The sequence below is a fragment of the Solanum tuberosum genome, unplaced genomic scaffold (assembly GCF_000226075.1).
Source record: "Solanum tuberosum cultivar DM 1-3 516 R44 unplaced genomic scaffold, SolTub_3.0 scf00421, whole genome shotgun sequence".
Taxonomy (NCBI): Eukaryota; Viridiplantae; Streptophyta; class Magnoliopsida; order Solanales; family Solanaceae; genus Solanum; species Solanum tuberosum.
The window spans coordinates 25,738-31,692 of record NW_006239343.1 but is presented as its reverse complement, the minus strand read 5'-3'; the positions used below and the strand labels follow the sequence as shown (position 1 = coordinate 31,692).

Sequence of the window (5,955 nt, the reverse complement as noted above, 5' to 3'; positions counted from 1 at the left end):
ATTTTAATTTTTGGGTGGCTTTGACAATTAAGGACAGGATTTCAGCTGGGCCAAGTAAGGGCAGAGTGATTGTTACTGGGGCACATCTTGCTGTGTTGGCGGCTGCGAGGAAACTCATGTCATTTGGCTTTGAAGTTACTGTTTTCGAAGGACGAAAGCGTGTAGGTGGAAGGGTGTACAAAAAAGATGGGAGGGGGAATAAAGTGACAACTGCTGATTTAGGAGGGATTGTTTTGACAGGTACACTAGGGAATCTGCTTGGTCTATTTGTACGACAATTTTGAGAGACCAATATTCACTCTATCATGCTGATGGAAAGCCTGTACACGAGTATTTGGATAACAAAAAGCGGAGGTTGTTTATCTTGGAGAGGCATTGGGGACTTCGCGAGAGGATTTTGTTCTATAGCTATACAACAGTTACTGGTTGGCCCTTATTGTTAGCTCTAGTCGCAGGAGAAGCTGCCATACAAGTTTGAGCTAACGGCCCCTACTGATGCAGTGAAAAAAGTTCTTCAAATTTTAGAAGGTAATTAAATGTCATGTTCCATATTAACTTAGCTTTCAATATACCAAAATCTTATCTTTCTTTCTTTTGAATAGCATATTATTTGGTAGCCAAGTAACAAGTAAAGAATAAAAAACTCCACGAGCAGAAAAATAAGAACGAAGTTGCTCGGGAAGTGAAAATTCATGTTATCTTTGTCTAGAGTTGAGCGGTTGAAAGAGTATAAGTGCCAAGTCCATTTCATATTCGTTAAGTTTCAGTTTGAAGCGTGTATGTATTGTCTTGTTTGAGGTAGGATCTTGCTTTGTTTAACTTTCTGTCTCAACTATATACTTCAGAGATGATTTCATCATCTGTCGTTTATTTTTGCTGCTACGTAGGCATATATATATATATATATATATATGAAAATGCATCGATTATAGTAAAGATGAAACTTATGTTTCTAATGGTTATGGAGCTAATGTATTGATAAGATTTGGGCATTATTATCAGGCATATATGAACCACAAGGAATTAACGTCCCAAAGCCCATCCATTCAAATTTGGTTCCTACTCCATCTTTGCGCTAGCCAGCCACCATGCATGGATCATTTCTCACTGGGCTTAGAGAAGCTGCAAAGATGGCCGATCACGCTAGTATTAGAAAATTGCATTTGAAGGCTGAGAAGAGAAAAACCGAGATAAGGTATGCTTCAGTTCTTTTTAAAGGCATGTCTAATGTTTATTAAGACACTGACAACCAAGAACTAACTTTGTTTTATCTCATTATATATGTTGTGAACACAAAATATCATGTTGCTTTTAAATAATTGAAATTCATCGTTTATGGTAAAGAATTAACTAATTTCTTTCTACAACCATCTTATTTCTTCATTACATATCGCTCGAGTATGATTTAGTTTCTATTTATACTCGAGTTCATTTTCCTTTCTGGATCAACTCTTTATAATTTTGCTATATCAACATTGTTTGCATGCTCACTTTATGCACTAAATGCTGAAGCTGAAAGAAGATAACCAGACCAGACAGGTTAAATGCAAGCAACAAGTGACACCAGTAAGTAGGGGCAAATTTGGTTGGCATAATGTAATAATTGTGGGCTATATATCCTTTAGCAACAACAAGAAACCCAATAATTCCACAGGTGGGGTCCGAGGAGGGTAGAATGTATGCATACCTTGAGAAGATAGAGAGATTGTTTCCAATAGACCTTTGACTAGGCGAACAATGAAAAAGAGGCAACAATAACATGCCAAAGCAACAAGAAAATAAGATTCACTATTCATCAATTTGAGCTTGTAATATTTTGCCTTGAAGTTTCATGTTAATCATTACAAACATGTTTTGTTTTTATTTATATCGTTTGCAATTGTGCCATATATTAGATTTGAGGCTAACGTTTCTTATATTTTTTGCTTAACAGGTGTTGTAAAGTCAAGAGTAGCCACTATCAAGTAAAAAATAGTCTTTTTCATAGATCAATCGATCAGTGGGCTGAAATCAGTTGAAGAAACGACTCGATTTAATAGGTTATCTAAGTTCTTGGTGAAGCTCTCTCTTCCTCTCGTCTGAGTGAGGGGAAAATGAAATTAGTTCATAAAAACTATATACATTCTTCCGTCCATAAACGGCTATAAGATTAGACTTGGTTTCAGTTGGACTCACTAGTGTACTTGATGGGAAATGAAAAACTTCACATAAATAACAACTGTGTTAACATAAAAACGGATATATAAAAATATTAAGAAAAGAGCGATATGAATTAATTTTTTTATCCCAACTTCACTTTTTTAAGCTCCAAATAATTGAATTCAGAAAAATAATTGTATGATATGGCGGAAGAAAACAAAATATCTATAATAACAGTTGGAAGCCTATACTTCCCCTATTCTATAATAATCGAATATTTGATATTTTATTTATTCAAAATAATTTAATTATTCAAATTTCAAGATGCTCACATATACCCCATATTATTTGTATACATTTTTTAAAATACAAGTCACTCTTGAATAAAATCAAAATCCACACTATCCAACTTTTACAAAATGTCATATATAACTTCAGAAAAAAACTTGAAATTCCTAAGGTGAGAGAACATATAATTGATTTTAAAACATGATACACAAATCACTTTTATCTCAAAAATTTTAATTTATGGGTTGTTACTTGTGCAAAAAAATAAAAAACTTAGAATTTTTTTAATAAACTTTTGGTCAAAATCATCTCCAACATGTTGATAAATCACAACAACACAATATAAGTATTAAATTAAACTGTGAGAAACTACATTTAGTTATTATAAGATTAATTCTGAATCTAATATGAAAAATTTCCAAATTTTCAAGCTAAAGAAAAGTGTAGTATACCAATATTTTATTGTTACAGACACAAGAGAAATCAAGCAATTAAATTGCTATATATAAAAAATATTAGTACTCTTACAAATATGGAAAGAAAAATAAAAATAAATAAAACACAATTATCTCGACTGACTTTTGTAAATAATCATTACATTACCATAAATACATTCAGAAAATCATGAACGATAACAAACAATCGTAAACCTTCATCTTTCCCTGCATTTCCGTGGAAATAATCTCCTGTGCTTTTAACTAAGGCCATAATTCTTTTTTCTTCCTCGAATAACCACATGATGTCAAGCTCAGCATTCTGCACAAAACTCTTCAGGGTCTGGTGAAACCTATTTTCATCATCTACGTTCTTCATTTCTGAATTTAGGAAATCCCGTGATTCTTTTAGTGCACGACCAAGCTTGGATACTGTGCCTGTTAAGCTGTCCGCGTCCAAAATTGCAGCTTTTTACACATTTTCAATTTCACTACTCAAACCTGAAACAACCTGTAGACCAGTACTTCGATAATACTCCTCTGCATCTTGAGGCTGATCCTCGGGTAGATCATCAGACTTGATGCTAGACACACTCCCTCGGTCTCTGGCACGGGCAGCTCGTATACCTTCTGAACGGATTATCTCTTGAACAACAAAATGCAACAACGTAGTTTTGCCGTCTATTCCTTTTACATCTGATAGTTTCAGAAGCGTGTCAAGTTTAAATGCTTGAGCACCACCACGAAATGTTCCATCATTCATACGATTGCCAGTTTTCCGTAGTTCCGTGCAAGCAGCCTGAAGCATAAAATAAGATGCACCAAACACCAATATCAGGATATTGGTAGAAAACAAAGGAATGTTAAGGCTACAAATGTAAAGGTGCAAGAAAGATTCTCCAATGATATACTCCCTCCGTTTCAATTTGTTTGTCTTACTTTCCTTTTTAGTTTGTTTAAAAAAGAATGCCTCTTTCCTTTTTCGGCAATTGTTCAATTATTACTTTCCATAAAGGTTGTTTTAGTACATTCTACATGTCAGTGTTATCAAAGGCGAAAAACGCAAAAAAGCTCTATCCGTTGGGGCTTGAAGCCCAAAGAGCAAATAAAGCGTAGGCTTTAATAAAAAAAGGCGCAAAGGGAGAAAAATTACAAATATATATGTTTAGTCCAAGACTAATAATTATAAAAATGACGACAAATATATGAACAAATAAATTGAAAAAAGATTAGATAAAGTGAAATATCAATTGTTTTGTGTCACCTCTTCAGAAGAGGCTCATTGGCAAGGAAAAATATGCCTTAGAACCTTCATGAAGACACTAAAGCGCACATAAAGGCTCTAGGAAAGCTATGAAGTGCAGTAGTATAATCCAGAAAATTTGTAACTAATTGTTTTACTGTTTCAGAGGCTTGGGGATGACTAACACTTTGGTTATGATTCCTATGAGTGCTTTTTAGGTATAAGAATTGGTTGTCTACGGAAATCTTTCACAGTTTACCAACAAAAAAAAATGAAACAGAGGGAATATAAGTTAGGAATATTTATTCATAATCCAACAGTTCATCACAATCAGGAACATTTATCTCACCTCCAAAGTAGCAAATGATTCTTTAGCCATTGATGCCTCCTCCTCAAGACTGCACATAAAGAGCAAGGATTCTAGTCTCTTGAAGGCAAATGGAATATCAACCAAGACTTTCAGGAATCGTTCCGCAGGCCCAAGCCGAGAGAGATCCCCATTGTAGAGCCTCAGCTTCAATTCTTCGTCAGCAGTTGGTGCTATCTTAAGCAAAGTTTGAAGGAGTTCAGAAGGAAGCTCATTTCCTGAGTCAGAATAAAATATTAGTCACTGTTGTCATAGATGCAAATATACAACAACCTGATATTTCCAAGAAATTGACCCAACCAATATACAAGTATACTAATATTTTGCCACTTGACTGTGAGGGAAGTACAAATTCTTCTTACAAGAAGTATAATCATTCTGATCATGATAATAGTGACCTGTCCTGAAGCGGTGCTAATTTTTTTTATTTTTGAAAGGACATTTTTAAGATAATGTACACTTAATGCTTATAAAATTCCATCAATCAGATTGGTGAATGACCATGCAAAGTACGACGCTCAGCAAAGCCTCGACGATAATATGATGTTGCAGATAGATAATGTTCATAGCAGGAGTAAAGCTTCTCTTTAAAGTACACATGGTTGCAGAAGCAAAGATGTAGAAAGGCACAAATAGTACACCGAAGGGACGATGGCCTTCTTAATGATAAGATGAACTAAGACATGAAGGGGCAGAAACAGAAAACAGGGAACAAATATATGATAAATGAACATTTATCATATATCTTTTTGAAAGAATACATGGATTGGGTCTTCAAGGGGACAGCAGTCGATGATACACCTATTACTGCTCAAAGTTACAAGGAAAAGAAGAAACATATAAAATAAAGTGACCAATATCAGTTGATACTACATATTCCTCGATTCTCATATTACCTACATTTACCTATCCTAAATTGACGTCAACCCTGCCTGTAAAATGAAAAACTTTTCCTTTTCCAATAATTCAGAACCGTATAAACTCATACTATCTACATTGTCTTTACCATGACAAGAAAACTTTGCATGAAATCATTTCACTTTTGGAAAAATTATCACTGTTGAGGTCGATTTCAACCCTAGTTAATCACAATAATAACACCCACATGTGCAAGATGACCTTTTTTTAGGGTGGGGGTGAGGTGGGAGGAACAATAAGGTTATAAAGACGATCAATTTTAGTGTTTCTTTATCTTGATATATTGAAGGGAACAGGAATCACCTTCTTTAAGGGCATCGCAAACTTCTTCAGTTGTCACGTTTAAGGCAGTTATCTAAATGCTTCAGGGAAAAGACAAACCTAACACTACTGCGAGATTGGTTATCTTGGCAGGAGGTAGTGGGGGAGGGGCTGGACTAGTAGGATCTTCAAAAGGATTTACCCTACCGGGTGGAGGCTTAAGCGGAAGCTGTACCTGCATCCCCATTCTTCCAGGCGGTATCTGCTCAGAAACCCCTGCTGCAGCCACAGCAATGCCCGTAACA

At 35.1% G+C, this 5,955-nt stretch overlaps 1 long non-coding RNA gene and 1 pseudogene across 1 annotated transcript; one reads left to right on the top strand and one right to left on the bottom strand.

The window, feature by feature from the left end:
* Nucleotides 1-288: 288 nt before the first annotated feature.
* Nucleotides 289-1,977, top strand: LOC102581936 (uncharacterized). The gene is made up of 3 exons (XR_368544.2): nt 289-528; nt 1,003-1,195; nt 1,934-1,977. It is a non-coding gene; the product is annotated as an uncharacterized lncRNA (long non-coding RNA).
* A 1,044-nt stretch (nt 1,978-3,021) lies between these two features.
* LOC102599773 (formin-like protein 5) overlaps nt 3,022-5,955 on the bottom strand; it is a 7,921-nt pseudogene continuing 4,987 nt past the window's right edge.